The following is a 14,994-nucleotide window of genomic DNA, read 5'->3' as shown; positions in this document are numbered from 1 at the left end:
ATGCCCATTCAACAGATAAGAAAACTGAGGTTTGGGGAAAATTAGGAATCTTAACATACTGGATCAACAGTTGCCTGAATGTCTCTGTGACTTCCTTTATGTTTGCTTTTCCTATTCCTAGAAAAGTTGTCTTGGATTTTGACTTGTTTCAGCCTTGTCTGAAGCATTTTGGGCATACTTATTTAACACATCCAAAACCATTTAGCAGACATTTTGCTGATAGCTTTTGTGATTTTGAAGTTTCATGATATAATTACTTTATTTAAATTTAGTAATTTCACACTAAAAAGGAAAAATTGGGTCCCAAGATTATGGCAAAACTAGTTAGATGACCCATGCCAACTTCAGAGGCATTTAAATGTGATTTGTGGAAATCTACTCTAATTAGTTGTCAACATGATCTAGGCACAGGCATTCTCTTCATGTTTGTGGATTTTTTCCCCAAGATACAAAGCTTATATTTAATAAAGTTGATATCCCCAAGCACTTTGCTTTTACAATGAGAACATTGGAATAAATTTGGCATGTAAAATGAATATACTTCCCCACATTTGTTTTAACAAAAGTTATTCTTAAGAAAAGTTATTCTTCAGCCGAAACCGGTTTGGCTCAATGGATAGAGCGTCAGCCTGCGGACTAAAAGGTCCCAGGTTCGATTCCGGTCAAGGGCATGTACTTTGGTTGCGGGCACATCCCCAGTAGGGGGTGTGCAAGAGGCAGCTGGTCGATGTTTCTCTCTCATCGATGTTTCTAACTCTCTATCCCTCTCTCTTCCTCTCTGTAAAAAATCAATAAAATATATTTAAAAAAAAAAAAAAAAAAAAAGTTATTCTTCAAAGTTATTCTTTGCAAACAGAACAAATAGTTAATTTTCATAGAAACTGAGGGATATTAATGTGGCTATTATTGCATAAAACTGTGGAATATACCATAAGTGTATGCATTTTTAAAAAGTGAACACACCAGTGTAACTGATATTCAGGTAAAGAAACAGAACTAATGGAATTCCAGAAGCTTCCCTCCCACTCCTTGCCCTTCTCATCATCACAACATCACCACCCACCCCCATAAGGGTCATCATGATGCTTGGAGAAATCCTTGTTTCTTCATTTATTTTTCATTATTATTTTTTCCAGCTTTATTGAGGTATGATTGACTAAAAAACTGCATATATTTAGGTCAGCGTATTTAAACCTTTTTCATATCATGGCACACATAAACTAACTAGTGGCCTGGTGCATGGATTCGTGCACATTGAAAGGAAATTAATTAGAAGGTGGCCAGGGGGGCAGCACTGGGCAAGACAGGCCAGACATGCCCTGGAGCCAATCGCCCTTGGTGGCGCCACAGCTCAAAGGGCGTCTGTGGAGTGAGCGGGGGTCCCTCCAGCAGGTGGGATCCCTTGGCCTGGCTTGTGGGGATTGGGCCAAAACAGGCTCTCCAACATCCCCTGAGGGGTTCCGGATTGCGAGAGGGTGGTTCTTGGGTGATGCAGCCCAGAATTAGGCTCCCTCCTCTCTGGTTCCGGGGTGCATCATGCGAGAACCACCGCTGCCAAGTCACCGCAGCTCAGCAACTCCTGCATTGAGCGTCTGCCCCCTGGTGGTCAATGCACGTCATAGCTACTGGTCAGATGGTCAGACAGTCACTTAGCCTTTTATATATATAGCTTACTAAAATTCTGCAGTACACACAGAAATATATATTTTTTGCCAATCTGACAAAAAGAAAGGTAATGTTTTGATCCATTTACACTGCATGGCTGTTGTGTTGGCTGTTGTCATTTTTTTATTTATTTGACAATCTAAGGGAAAAGAGGTCAGTGCCTCTGACTAAACAGTCAGATATTGTATGTTTTAAAAATATTTGCTGCACACTGGTTGAAAATCACTCATTTAGGATATACAATGTGATTTGGGGGGACCGTATACCAAATAATTTTATATACATTACCACAATAAGTTAATTAACACATCCCAGAGTTACCTTGGTGTGTGTGTGTGTGTGTGTGTGTGTGTGTGTGTGTGTGTGTCAAGAACACTCACAATCTATTCACTTAACAAATTTCAAGCATACAAAATAGTATTGTTTACTATAGTCACCATGCTGTACATTGCCCAGAACTTACTCATAAATGAATAATTTTGTACCCTATGACCAACAGTTTCCCACTTCCTCAATCCCAGCCTCTGGCAATCACCATCCTGTAAGTTTAACTTTTAAAATTCCACATGTAAGTGAGATCATGAAGTATTTGTCTTTCTGTGTCTGGTTTATCTCACATCACGTAATGACCTCCAGTTTCATTTATGTTGTCACATATGGATTCTTCATTTCTTTATGGTGTTTCTAAACATTTGGAGATGAAATCCATCTTGGAGCAGCTATGGAAATTGTCAGTCTACAAGTGGAGAGAAAATAGTTGTTGAGCTGGTATATCATGAGTTGTCTTGAAAGCAGTACAGAGATACACTTTTTTCTCTATTGATTTTTCATTCTAACAAGTAGAACTGTAGTTCTATAGTTTATGTCTTCATGTTCATTTGAATTTTCTGGAGTGTGTAAGTTATTTAATAAGAGAGGAGAGAGAACATAAGGAACTCTTCTTTTAAAGTCTAATAAATAACCGAAAAGGAATTATGGTGTTAATTTAAAGAAAACTTTACAAGAGATCTTAAGTCAGCGAAGTATTTATACTAAATATTCCATGAGCTCCCTTTTTACATTAAATGCCTTATCAATAATAATGTAGTAATTGTATTTTCATATTTAATGAACTGACCTTTTATGTAATTCTTTGGTAATATTAGTGTTGGGTAATTTTTAAAATGTCCAAATGAGGTTAATGTTTTGTTCAAGGAGGGACATAGTTGTGCAGATGGTTGTGGTTAGAGTTTTCTTAAGGGAAAAGTGCTCTGGGAAAGTAGTTACGTTGAAACCAATCTGCTTAGTGTCATGAAGAGGAATTTTTAAGTAGTGACATCTGTTTGACCTATCATGTTGGAAATGCAAACACTCCAACCACGTAAATTATAGCAAATTCTGTTTGCTACCAAAACCTCAGTTGTTCTGTCCTGGTCTAAACAGAAAAAAGTACACTTACTTTGTATTATTTATTTTTGGAAATATAAAATAATATAAAATTAAATTATAAAGTAGATAAACCGATAAAGAAAAAATAATCATCTACAATTACACTATTCACAAATAACTCTTAAAATGTTACTCTATGTTTTTTCCTTTTTCTCACACATACCAGTATATGACACATATTTGTTAATGAGATAGAATAATACTGTATATATTGTTTTATAATGTGTTTTTTTGTGGTTTATTAATGCATTTAAAACATATTGTCACATCATTCATCATCTATATATATAAAAGCCCACCTACCAGAATGGCGGGACAATCAGAATGACCGGAACGACTGGTGGCTATGACACACACTGCAGCAGCCAACCAGCCTGATCCAGGCCCTGATTGGCCCCCAGCACCCCAATTGGGGGTGGACTGGCTGGTCAACCACCTGCGGCCCCTCCCCCTGGCCGGCTCCACCTCCAATGGTCCTCCAACACCACGGTCAGGGGCGGGGCCGGCCAGCCAACTGCCTGCAGCCCACCCTCCTATGCAGGCCCGGCCTATGGGCCCCCATGGGGCGGGCCAGCCAGACCCCACCTGTGCATGAATTCATGCACCAGGCCTCTAGTTTATAAAATACATTTTATGTTCGAGATGTAGTTCAATAAACACACTGTTGAGATTTTTGTTAGTTACTTTATCGGTTTTATACATGAGTGCATATGGATATACATATATATGTGAGCATGCCAATTATTTATATTATTTGCCCATTTTTCCATTGGTATCTTTCTCTTTAATATTATTTTCTATGGAATCAACTTAGTAAGAATTTAATTGTCAGATATTCATGACTCAAAATACACAGTTTAAAATTTGTCTTTCAAGTTAGTTTATTTTTAAACTTACATTTAGAATTATTTTTCTTCACAGATTCTTTTTTTAATATGGTATTTCAGTAAGAAAATGCCCCAAATACAATTATATAAATCTTCACTCATATTCCCCTTTACTCCATATATGATTAAAATTTATTTTCATTTAGTCTTTAATCCTTGTGTGGAATAAAATAACTTTAGAAAAGCAGAATTTTATTTCAAAATTATTATCAGTTTTAAACACATTTGTTGGATAGTGCAGTCTCTCCCTCTGATTTAGACTGACCTTTTTATCTAATACTAAATTCTTTAGGTGCTTACATCTATTCATGTTTTCTATTCTTGTTCCATTTATGTAACAATATTTTATCATTGCCATACTAATTAAAATATTTTTTATCTTGATCATGCATTTTAATTTCTGAGAGGGCATGTCTTCCTCCTTAATTCATCTAATATCAGTCCACTTCATTAATAGTAAAGGGAACTTGTGTCAGCATGCTTTCATTTATCTCCTCTAAACTTTTAGCCTCTATTGTCATATGTTTTACTTCTATATGTTATATTCTAACCCCACAATATATTGCTATTATTTTTGCTTTAAACAAGTACTAATCTAAGGCTAATTGTACTTACTTCTGAGAAAATATCCTTGTGATGTTCTACTCAATACCCTCTACGTTAGGAGCTATTTTCATTCTGGCTAAACAAAAGAGATCAGACTGGACTTCAGTACTGCAGAAAAAATGTAAGAGCCTCCCCCTTGACATTACCTTTAACCCACCATTAGCAAAAGTGGATTCTCATATAGTCTCTTGTTATTGTGTTACAAAGTAGAAAGGGAGATGGAAAAAAAAGGAAGTGAGGCCCAACAGACATTCACCAATCCACTGAGACCCTACCAAGGGATCAGTGCCCAGTTAAAGGATGGTCACCCAGGAGTTTCAGTGGTAACAAGAAGCAAAACTGTGAGCAGCTTATTGAGAAATTGGAAAGGGAAATGCCAAGTAGATAACTCAGGGGAGAAGGTAAAACATCATTCTCCCTTCACCAATTCCCCCAAATTATTTCACCACCATATATGAAATAAAGAAAAGTGACTTTGAGTGGGAAGTATCTATTGCTTGGGGTGATAGGCAAAATCAGGAAGGGGTATAATTGGGGTACCCAATTTCTACCAGCTCAGACTCCTTGAATATCTACATTCCATTGAAGCATCACTACAGATCCCAAGGGTGTCACACAAGATGATTAAAAATAACTGTCCTAAGGAACCATTCCTTAGTAAGGCACATAGAAGGTTTTCAGTGATTTGGTGTCTCCACTCTCCAGTCCTTCTCATTTGAATTCCCACTTTTCCTTTGTACCTATATCCAACCATGCAGAACTTGCTCCAGGTCCCACAGTGCACTTAATTCTTTGTGTCTCTGTTTCTCTATTGTCTCTGTCTCTCTCTTCAGATCTCCTTTTATCTACTAGACAAACATTGTCTTATTTGGGGAAGCTGCCTGACAATCTTATATTAGACTATAGGGCAGGGGTCCTCAAACTACGGCCCGTGGGCCACATGCGGCCCGCCGAGGACATTTATCCAGCCCGCCGGGTGTTTTTGCCGCCGCTGCTTGTCCTGCTTAGCAGCCGACTTAGCAGTGTGCATAGGAATTTGTTCATAGTGTTGTTTTTTTTAAACTATAGTCCGGCCCTCCAACGGTCTGAAGGACAGTGAACTGGCCCCCTGTTTAAAAAGTTTGAGGACCCCTGCTATAGTGGCATAGATGCTTCTATGTGCAGATGTCTACAAACCAGTTAAATTGAGAACTAATTAAGATCATGGAACCAATCTGGGATTATTATTATCTTTACATTCTGTTGACTAGCACACAGTTGTTGACATATAGTTACAATAGATCAGATGGGAAAGTATCAGTTAGTGATTGCTTTATAATTAAGTATCCCCAAATATAGTATCTTAAAATAAAACAAAACAAAAACCATGTATTTATCCCATAATTGTGTAAATTGATTGGGCAGTTCTTCTCATCTGGGCTGGATTTGGCTGATCTCAGAGGACTTGCTCATGGTTGTCTGTGATCAGCTGGCTGGTCCAAGATGGCTTGAGCTAAAATGACTCATCTCTATTATGGATGAGGGCTCTCCTCTACCAGTAGAATAGCTGGAGCATGATAGAAAGGCAGCAGCAGTCTTCTGAGAGACTCAACATAGACACACAGGAGCCTCTGGAGCTCTTGGCTCAGCACAATGCCAGCTCTGCCATATATATATTGCATTTATATTTATATATAGGGCAAGTCCTGATTTATGGAGCAGGAAGAAGAAATGAATAATTGTTGCCATTTTTGCAATTATTTTATGATAAATAAAAACATTGACTACATATGACAACTACATTGATATTTGGTAGTACTATTTGAACAGGACCCAAGATTGTCCTAAAGGTGTGTGTGGGATACAGATTGGATACATAATTTTTTAAAATGTAATTTAAATACAAAAGAAAACTATAAAATTAATTAAGGAATCTTTCTATCTCATCTAACTGCTCCAGAAGACAAATCACTAAAATTAGGGTCCCTGTGGTCTCAGATACCATTTAGTAGGTTTTTCTAGGATAGGTTAGGAATCAAGCTTAAACATTCCTCAGGGGACATTAGAGTCCTTTGTTCCATAAATCCAGAAAGCTCCAAACTGCTCCCCCTAACAGAGTAGCAATGATGTCCAGAAAATATTGGCAGTGCACTTTCTGGGCCATTTCAAGGGGCACTGGTTCCCCCAAACAATCTTTGTTTCTCTTTTCCTGACTATTGTAAAGATCTCAGCCTAAACACCCAAGGAATACAATGCTTTGAATTTACAAATTTTATATCTATACTTACAAAAATAGAACTATTCAGTTAGAAGTGGAGTCAAAAGTATCCTCCTAATTGCTCTAACAAGATTTTATGGACTTTATCTTTTAATTTACATAAAATAAAAATGTCTATGTATAATACTGTTTTACAATACTGTATACTAGTAAATTAAATGTAAAATAAATATTTTCCCAATCTGAGTTCTTTTATAATCTGAAAATCAAACTGAAAATTGACCTTTTGGAACTTTGAACTAAAAGAAATCATTTGGCAAAATGAAATGGAAAAAGTTTGCTCTTAAGGTTAAACAGCCTCTTAAAAATGGAACAAAGAACAAAATGCTTTAATAACAGACATAGAAAAAAAGAGATATAAAGAGGAAAAGTAAAGATTATATTGCAATTTTCAGATTTTTAAGTATTGGGAGGACTGTATTTCATAAGTAAGAATGTCACCAAGTATCATGTTCCAATCAATTTCTGTTCACCTTATTACTGAAATGACTGTCAACTACATTTCTTCAGTTCCATATTCACTTTTGAAAAGTAAGATTGATGGGGTCAGTTACTGAAATATGTGGGAAGAAGGGCTGGAAGAAGCAAGAGATTGATGTACTGTCAGAATTTGGCAGTTATATGCCAAGAATGACAAAGCAGGACAGGTGGGAGACAATGACTGGAAAATGCTACCGAAGTGGGTGTAGGCCTCATGCTAAGGAAAGAGTTGTCAAACTAATTATCAACCTGCGTGTGGTAAGGCAAACACTGCTCTGGAAAGCTGTTAACATTCAACTAATCATTCTGGGAGGTTCAGAACACATAATATGTTCTCCATTTTATAGGAAGACCAGTTCTCAAACTTAGGGAACCTTCCTTGAGAAAGTGTAGGGAACAGTGAGAATAGAGTGCAGATCTTCAGGTTTTGGGAACTGGCAGATATGAGTCAAGGCCTTGGGTCTTTCAGATGACTCACTGACCTCTAATATTAGATAGTCCTGGCCTCCCAGATCTCAGGTAAAATAGAATCTGGAAAAGGCTTAGGATACATTTACAGGAGTAGGAGATGAGAAAACCATGAGATAAGGAGCAAGTCAAGGCCAAAGATTTACAAAAGCTTGTTCCTAGGACTGCATTCAGGTTTTGTGGGGCCTGAAGTTTATGCAATTGGGAGAGCTGGTTCTCTCTCTCTTTTTTTTTAAATTACTAATACAAAACTAGATTTGAATGTAAATATTAATTTAGAATGTCAACAGAAAAGAAAATCAATTTTTGGAGTCTTAAAGATTTATTTTTTCTGAAATGTTTTTAGTCCATTTACCAAAACTATTGTCTTAGTTCTGCTCCCGGCTTCCCCTCTCACCTAGAATATGCTACACCTCCCATCAACTCCCAGATCTCAGGGGCCCATGTAAGAAAGGTGCCATGAAGCTTAATCTTCCTTATCTACACTAGAAATACCTCTTGTGATTCAACAATATACCAATCTTGAATGAGTAGATTTGTAATCAAAAATGGCAGTCAATGGAGTTCCATGTCCTATTAACATAGTGGAATTCTAGATTAAAGAAGGAGGAGGAGGAGGAGGAGGAGGAGGAGGAGGAGAAGGAGTAGGAGGAGAAATGTAGAGATCATCTAGACTAAACTAAAGCTCAAAAAGTTAGGGAATCACTAAGGCTGCCAAGCCAGCCCTCTTGTCTGATGGTCTTTCTAATGCAGTCCACTGCCCAATGCCTCTTCAAATCAGAACTGGAGTGGTTTATCCCATTTAGATTAATTTAGCTGTATTCGCTGAGGGATACCTAGATCTATATTGAGGGGACAGGAACACATGAAAAGATTTTGCACTTTCTTCCTCCTGAACATTATAGTTCAGCAGAGCAGGACAACAAACATGGATGATAAATGATCTTAAGTCAGTAAGACTGGCAACACAACAACTGAACAATATTTGTTAGTAACTGGTAATCTAAATAATACTGGATACATCTTTGTCAAGTATTAAGTACTAAGATGTTCCTCCTAATTCCTATGAATATGAAAATATTTGGACTCATTGCATACTCTTTTCTATAAAAGTATCAACCAGAAGATCTGACTAATATCACCGTCGTGTGTCTCTCCCTGGAGAGCCTGACCCAACTTTCTGCGATTATCATATTATCTCTCTGTTGCTATTTGATTTTCGGTTAGCCTGACACCACTGAGTCCCATCTTCAGGATTAATAATCTGGATTCATTTTCAAAGCTCTTCAAACAAAATGGTTTTACTTGAGACTTGGTTCTGGAAGATCTGTGCCTCATCATTCTTCACATCTGCCTTCCATTCACTGTAATAAAGTTATTTGCTGATGTCATTTCTCATTTGGCTCACAAATGCTGACCTCTGGACTAGTTCCTCACACTCATTGTCTCAGAATGAAAGAATTGGCTTCAAGTATCTTGTTTGGAGATATTTGTGCCTTTGAATATTAATAGGTAACTACAGATTTCTTGGCAGTGACTACGGTGGACATGAGTAGAGCTGTTTCCTTTTATTAATCTACTATTCAGGGTTCCAGGAATGAGTGTCTGTATCCCAGCACTTCCTTCCCTGACACAGGCTCTGCTAACTCTTGGATCCTACTTTGAACTCCAGTCCCACGTTGATGTCACAGTTTGTCCAGTTAACTTATTTGATAATGTCGGTGGACTTCAATAGGGAGTTTGTGGTCTTCTCATTTTGTTTGTATTATTCCTGTTACACTCCTCAGCTACCCACCTATATTTATTCAACAAATATAAAATACCTCCTAGATGTTAGGCATTGCATTTGAAACAATGACATGCAAAATGTGCATTGCATATGAGAATAACGTTCAGGCTTTCTTATTTGTCAACTATCAGTGTGAACTATGAGCTAATAAATACTTGAAGAAGCATAATATGTTCGTACTTCCTACTCTATAAACATTATATATTTGGGTGGCCTTTATATTCTATTGATATAGGGCAAACAGATGACCTTTTTCATTTAGACCTTCATACTCAAATACTCTGGATCTCTGTGAAATAATAAAAAAATGTATTGTACATCTGCTCTTGTCTCTGTGGGAAGCATATAAATCATTGTTGCAGAGCCTAAGTTGGTTACTTTACATGATATCAAGGAGAGAACAGAGTTTAATCAAGTGAAACATTTTTCCAGAGGAGTAGTTAAAATCCTTAGTTCATAGTTATAATATTGAGTTTGCTAAGACAGCAAAAAATGAATAGGGGAAGACTAGTTTATAACAGATACCAGTTACCTAGGAGAACTGACTTGAATTTTCTCAGGAACTGTAAAGTAACCTGTAAATTTTTAACTTTTAGAGAAGCAAGACTAGGAAAAGTCTATACCAGAACAATCCTACTGGTCAAGCATCATGGGAATTTCTTTATTTTTACAGAGGTAATATCACCCACTAGCATATCACTGTTAATTATCAAGTGAACTAATACAAATATACTCACATACATAATGTAAAATTTTTTTCCAAATACTGGGAAGTGTAATGTTGGAATTGTAAAACAATTACTAAATAAACCAAATGGTATGACCAGGTTATTGTTCAACTTATATTTACAACACTTTGCAACCAGAAAGGATTATTCTTGCTATGCATCTTTGAGCACTTTCTGAAATCCATTTTAGGTGTCCACTCTGCTCTCCGTCTGCCTCTTCTCCACCAGCCAATGAAAGCATTGAGCCTTGGCTGCATTGTTTGCCTATGTGGACTGCATGGACATCTGGCCCAAGAACTAAGCTAGTCAGAGTGGCTTGCTCACAAATTGGACTAAGATGCACAGAAGCTTAGCGTTAGTTGGTGGCATCCTTGGAAATAGAAAAGTATAAAGAGTTGGGAATAAGGGAGGTCATTTGGGGCTATTTTGGTGAAAGAGGGCAGAGGGATGGCCTGCTGAGGAAAAAGCAGGATGAGCAAGGATGAAAGGCAGAGAGGAGAGGTGCTTTGGCTCTTTGTGGATCATCTCCATACCCTGCCCTTGAGCCCTGGAAGATTCAACCAGACTTATCCCACAACCCATTGACTCCTTATGTAAATCTTCCTTTATGTAGGAAAATGAGTGAGTTTCTCTTTCTTGCAAATTTCTCTATGTTAGTTTTTGATAACTAAACCAATAATATCACCTCAAACTCATCATGCAAACACAAGAAACTCAAAATTAAAGGTGACTGAAATATAAAATTGCTATTGGCTTTCTCTTAATACCAGCATTTTGGGGAGGGATTATAGAGTAATACGGAATGAAGAGGTCCTTATGCACGTTTATAGTAGATATGGGAATTAGAAAAAACACAAATGTTCTCCGATGGATGGGGCTGTGAATGAATCGAAAGCTACATGTGGCTCATCAATGTTCCCAGCTGCCTGTCTCCCACACTCTCATAAATGTATTCCCCAGAGCAGTTGGAAAAACAACTAGGACACAAGTGGATTAGTGACTACTCATCCATTTTTGATGCTGCCAAGGTGATTCTTCCCAAATCCTGATTATGTTTATTTAAGGGAAACATCTGCCAATAAAAAGGAGACATGTTTATGGTAATGGCAACACCATGGCTTCTGTTCTCTGAATCATAGTAACACCGACTGGATGGCTTGGGGATTTTTGTTCGTTCTTTTTATTATCCTTACTAAATAATAAACGCTTTAAAGTGAACTTCTTGTGCCGCTGAGATTGTTAGCAGCTACGGCAATAAAAGAGCTGATTGTCATCTTTCCTGTTGAAAGACGTTGATGGGGAAAGGGAAGCACTCAGGAAGCAACTGAGTTCCCTAACATAAACTCACTGTGGACGTTTCTTTCCCGAGTTTAGACACTAACCAGCGATGAACCAGCTGAGAACTGTGAGTACATTGTATATTCTCACAGATCTGAGCAGCCCGAGTGTGAATTGTTTAAATTATTTTTCAATTTTCTAAGAATAGTAATAAATAAAAAGTCCACTATCTGGGGATAGAACTGTGGAGGATATGTAAAATAGACTTAAACAGTATTTTCTGGGTAGGACTGTCTTCATCATCCTACTCATAAATTTATTTGGAAAATAATGGACTATTATAAGAATGTAAAACTTCATATGTCTATTCAACTAATACTTTAGGTCCCATTGTGTGAAGGACACTTCCTCTAGAGGAGACCAAGATGAATCAGGCATAGTCTCTGGCCTCAGGGAGCTTCAATCTCTGTGGAAATCGCCAAGCAAGATAGTAAAGTACAACAGCAAATCTAATGACGTATTCCCTGCTCTTAGGGACTGTATTTGTTTCCTAGGGTTGTTGTAACAAACTACCACAAACTGCATGACTTATATCAAGAGGTGTTGATTCTCTCTCACTCTGGAGGCTGGAAGCTGGAAATCAACATGTTGCCAAGACTCTACTACCTCCCAGGCATGAGTAGAGGATCCTTCCTTGTCTAACCAGATTCTGGTGGCCCTAGGCATTCCTTGACTTGTGCTGGTATAACTCCAGTCTCCACCTCCCTCTTCAATGGTCCTCTCCCCTCAGTGTCTGAGTCCTCACCTCATCACCTTATAAGGACACCAGTCATGTGGGATTAGGAGCTGTATGACCTCATCTTAACCAATTACATCAGCAATGATGCTATTTCCAAATAAGGTCATGTTCTGAAGTTACTAGGGGTTAAGACTTCAATATTACTTTTGGGGAAACACAATTCAACCCATAACATGGGGCACTTAGGGAAATATTATTTATAAAAATGGAAAATCACATAATAATGAGAGATATAAAGACAAAGGAAGAATTGCTAATGAATTGTTGAGCTATTTCAGCTTGAGGTGGACACAGATGATAAAGAAATTTATAATCCTAGTTCTGAGGTTCATCACTAGTTTTCAAACCAGTCTTATTCTGAATTGAAAATGCTATTCCCACCTCCCTCACCAAACACTTCTATCAACCAAACACAATGACGTCAATTTCTCATCTTTGAATTCACTGCAACAGGGCCTGGGCCCTGAGACCTATTATCAGACGTCCCAAATCAGAGTTACTTTCTTGAAACCCTGGCAAGCCTCTGCCACAGGATTTCCTTCGTGGCTACTTCAATAAGAACAGGACTAAAGTCCAAGTCATAATTCTGCTCAGCTCTCAGCTGAAAGTACTGAAATGATATTCGTCCCACATTTGTTTCTTGGTCCTATGATCCTTTGTGAAAGTCTTTGGAAAACCCTCCTCTGACAGTGCCTCCATGTTCCTTCCTTAACCTCCCATTTGTGTGGGTCAGCCAATGCATGGCCCTGCCTTCTACCATGGAGTCTCAGTTACAGTATATGGATGATGGATGGATGGATGGATGGATGGAACGAAGCAAGCAGATTGGGCAGAAGTAATAGGGGGACACATGCTACTGTTATGTGGAGAACAATGGGCAATCTCAAATACATATGGAATAATAATATACTGAGCACAGACTGGACTGGAAGGAGTCTGTTGAATAGAGAATAATTTGGGGCTTGTATATCTTGCAAGAGATTCATATTATCAGAATGAATCCATCCATCTAAAAGTTGGGGTTACTTAGGATGTTATAGTTTCTACGAAATAGGAAGCAAGTATGTACTAGTAATCAACACTATGAAGAAAACTGTCTGCAGAGTGTATAACTGCAGTTTTATTTTTCCCATTTTTAAAGGAAATCCATACCACCTGTTTAAACACCCTAACACAAATGATATTGCTTGCAGTTTTTCAGAACAACAGGTAGTTTATTTTGAAAATGTAGTGCATAGTTAATTTTCCATCAGACACTTTATCTAGATAGCATTTTCAGGGAAATGAGTATAGATAAACACAATGGCCCATTCAATACAAACCCTGTCCTAGAACAGGTATTTCCAGTGGTGCTCTCCCATGAATAAATACAATACAAAGCTGGCAGGACCGACACAATGCAAACAGAAAGATTTCAATAGCACCAGGGAGTTCAGAGTCAGTGTGACATTATCAGCAGAAGGAGCAGCCCGCACTAGCCATCTCAGGGTGGTTTGGTTAAGCAGCTTGAGTATGCCCTCGCTTGTTTATTCACTTCTTGATCCTTAATTTTAAAAATTAACACACACACACACACACACACACACACACACCTTACCCTATTACATTCTTGTAAAAATGTTTACCTCTTTTTATTTTTAAAAATAGTGAAATCCCCACCCCTGAACATCTATCAAGTTTATTTCTGTAAATAAAGGACAGTACTTAATAGAATTAGTTTTCTTTGATTCCACTTGTATATATAAGCTCTATTTTTTTCTACTTTCATTTTGAAATGTTAACTGACTGTACAAAATGGTGGAATCTGGTTTGTTGCTTTATGTGGATACTTTTCAGATTAAGGAATATTGATTGACATTTTTGTAATAAAACATATCTCCTGGAATTATTGCATTTCCTAGTAAAAGCTGCCCTTACCTAACCACTTCCATATTCTTTTACTACCAATAAAAATGTACTGTAGCCCAGCGGGCGTGGCTCAGTGGTTGAGCATTGACCTATGAACCAGGAGGTAACAGTTCGATTCCCGGTCGGGGCAAGTGCCTGGGTTGCGGTCTCTATGCCCGGTGTGGGGCATGCAGGAGGCAGCCGATCAATGAATTCTCTCTTCATTGATGTTTCTATCTCTCTCTCCCTCTCTGTCTCTCAAATAAATAAAAATATAATTTTTAAAAAGTACTGTGATCAGAAAATGATTTTTTAAAATTGACCAAATATTACAAAGTTTTTCTTTATTTTAAGGTTTTCAAAAAGTATGCCTTGAAAAAATAAATTTCAAGAACTATGAGAAAGAGAATGAAAAACACACACACACACACACCCCAATACTTGGAAAGTATTAGGAAAGACTGGTGCAGAAATAAGGGAAAACTTGGGGGTCTGAATAATTCACAAAAGCACCAATAAATAAATAAATCTAAGATATAAGTAGAATACTAAGAAGAATCCAAGAAATAAAGACATTCTTGACAGAATCTAAAATTTGTAACTAATATTTATTGTGAGGTTACTATATGCCAAGTTCTGTGAATGAATTTGATTTAATTTCCCTTCAATTTTATTAAGTGGGTACTATCATTGTGCTTATTTCATAGCTGTTAAATTGAGGA

General features: G+C 37.6%; 1 long non-coding RNA gene across 2 annotated transcripts in view; it reads right to left on the bottom strand.

Annotated features, from left to right (window-relative positions):
• Nucleotides 1-2,107: 2,107 nt before the first annotated feature.
• LOC129149448 (uncharacterized) overlaps nt 2,108-14,994 on the bottom strand; it is a 102,780-nt gene continuing 89,893 nt past the window's right edge. For both annotated transcript variants that reach the window (XR_008556341.1, XR_008556340.1), the window contains exon 3: nt 2,108-2,401. This is a non-coding gene — a long non-coding RNA (uncharacterized LOC129149448). The remainder of the gene's footprint in view (nt 2,402-14,994) is intronic.

This window comes from Eptesicus fuscus, chromosome 6, assembly GCF_027574615.1.
Source record: "Eptesicus fuscus isolate TK198812 chromosome 6, DD_ASM_mEF_20220401, whole genome shotgun sequence".
Lineage (NCBI taxonomy): Eukaryota > Metazoa > Chordata > Mammalia > Chiroptera > Vespertilionidae > Eptesicus > Eptesicus fuscus.
Note: the sequence above shows the minus strand (reverse complement) of the source record. Positions and strands in the feature narration are given on the sequence as shown.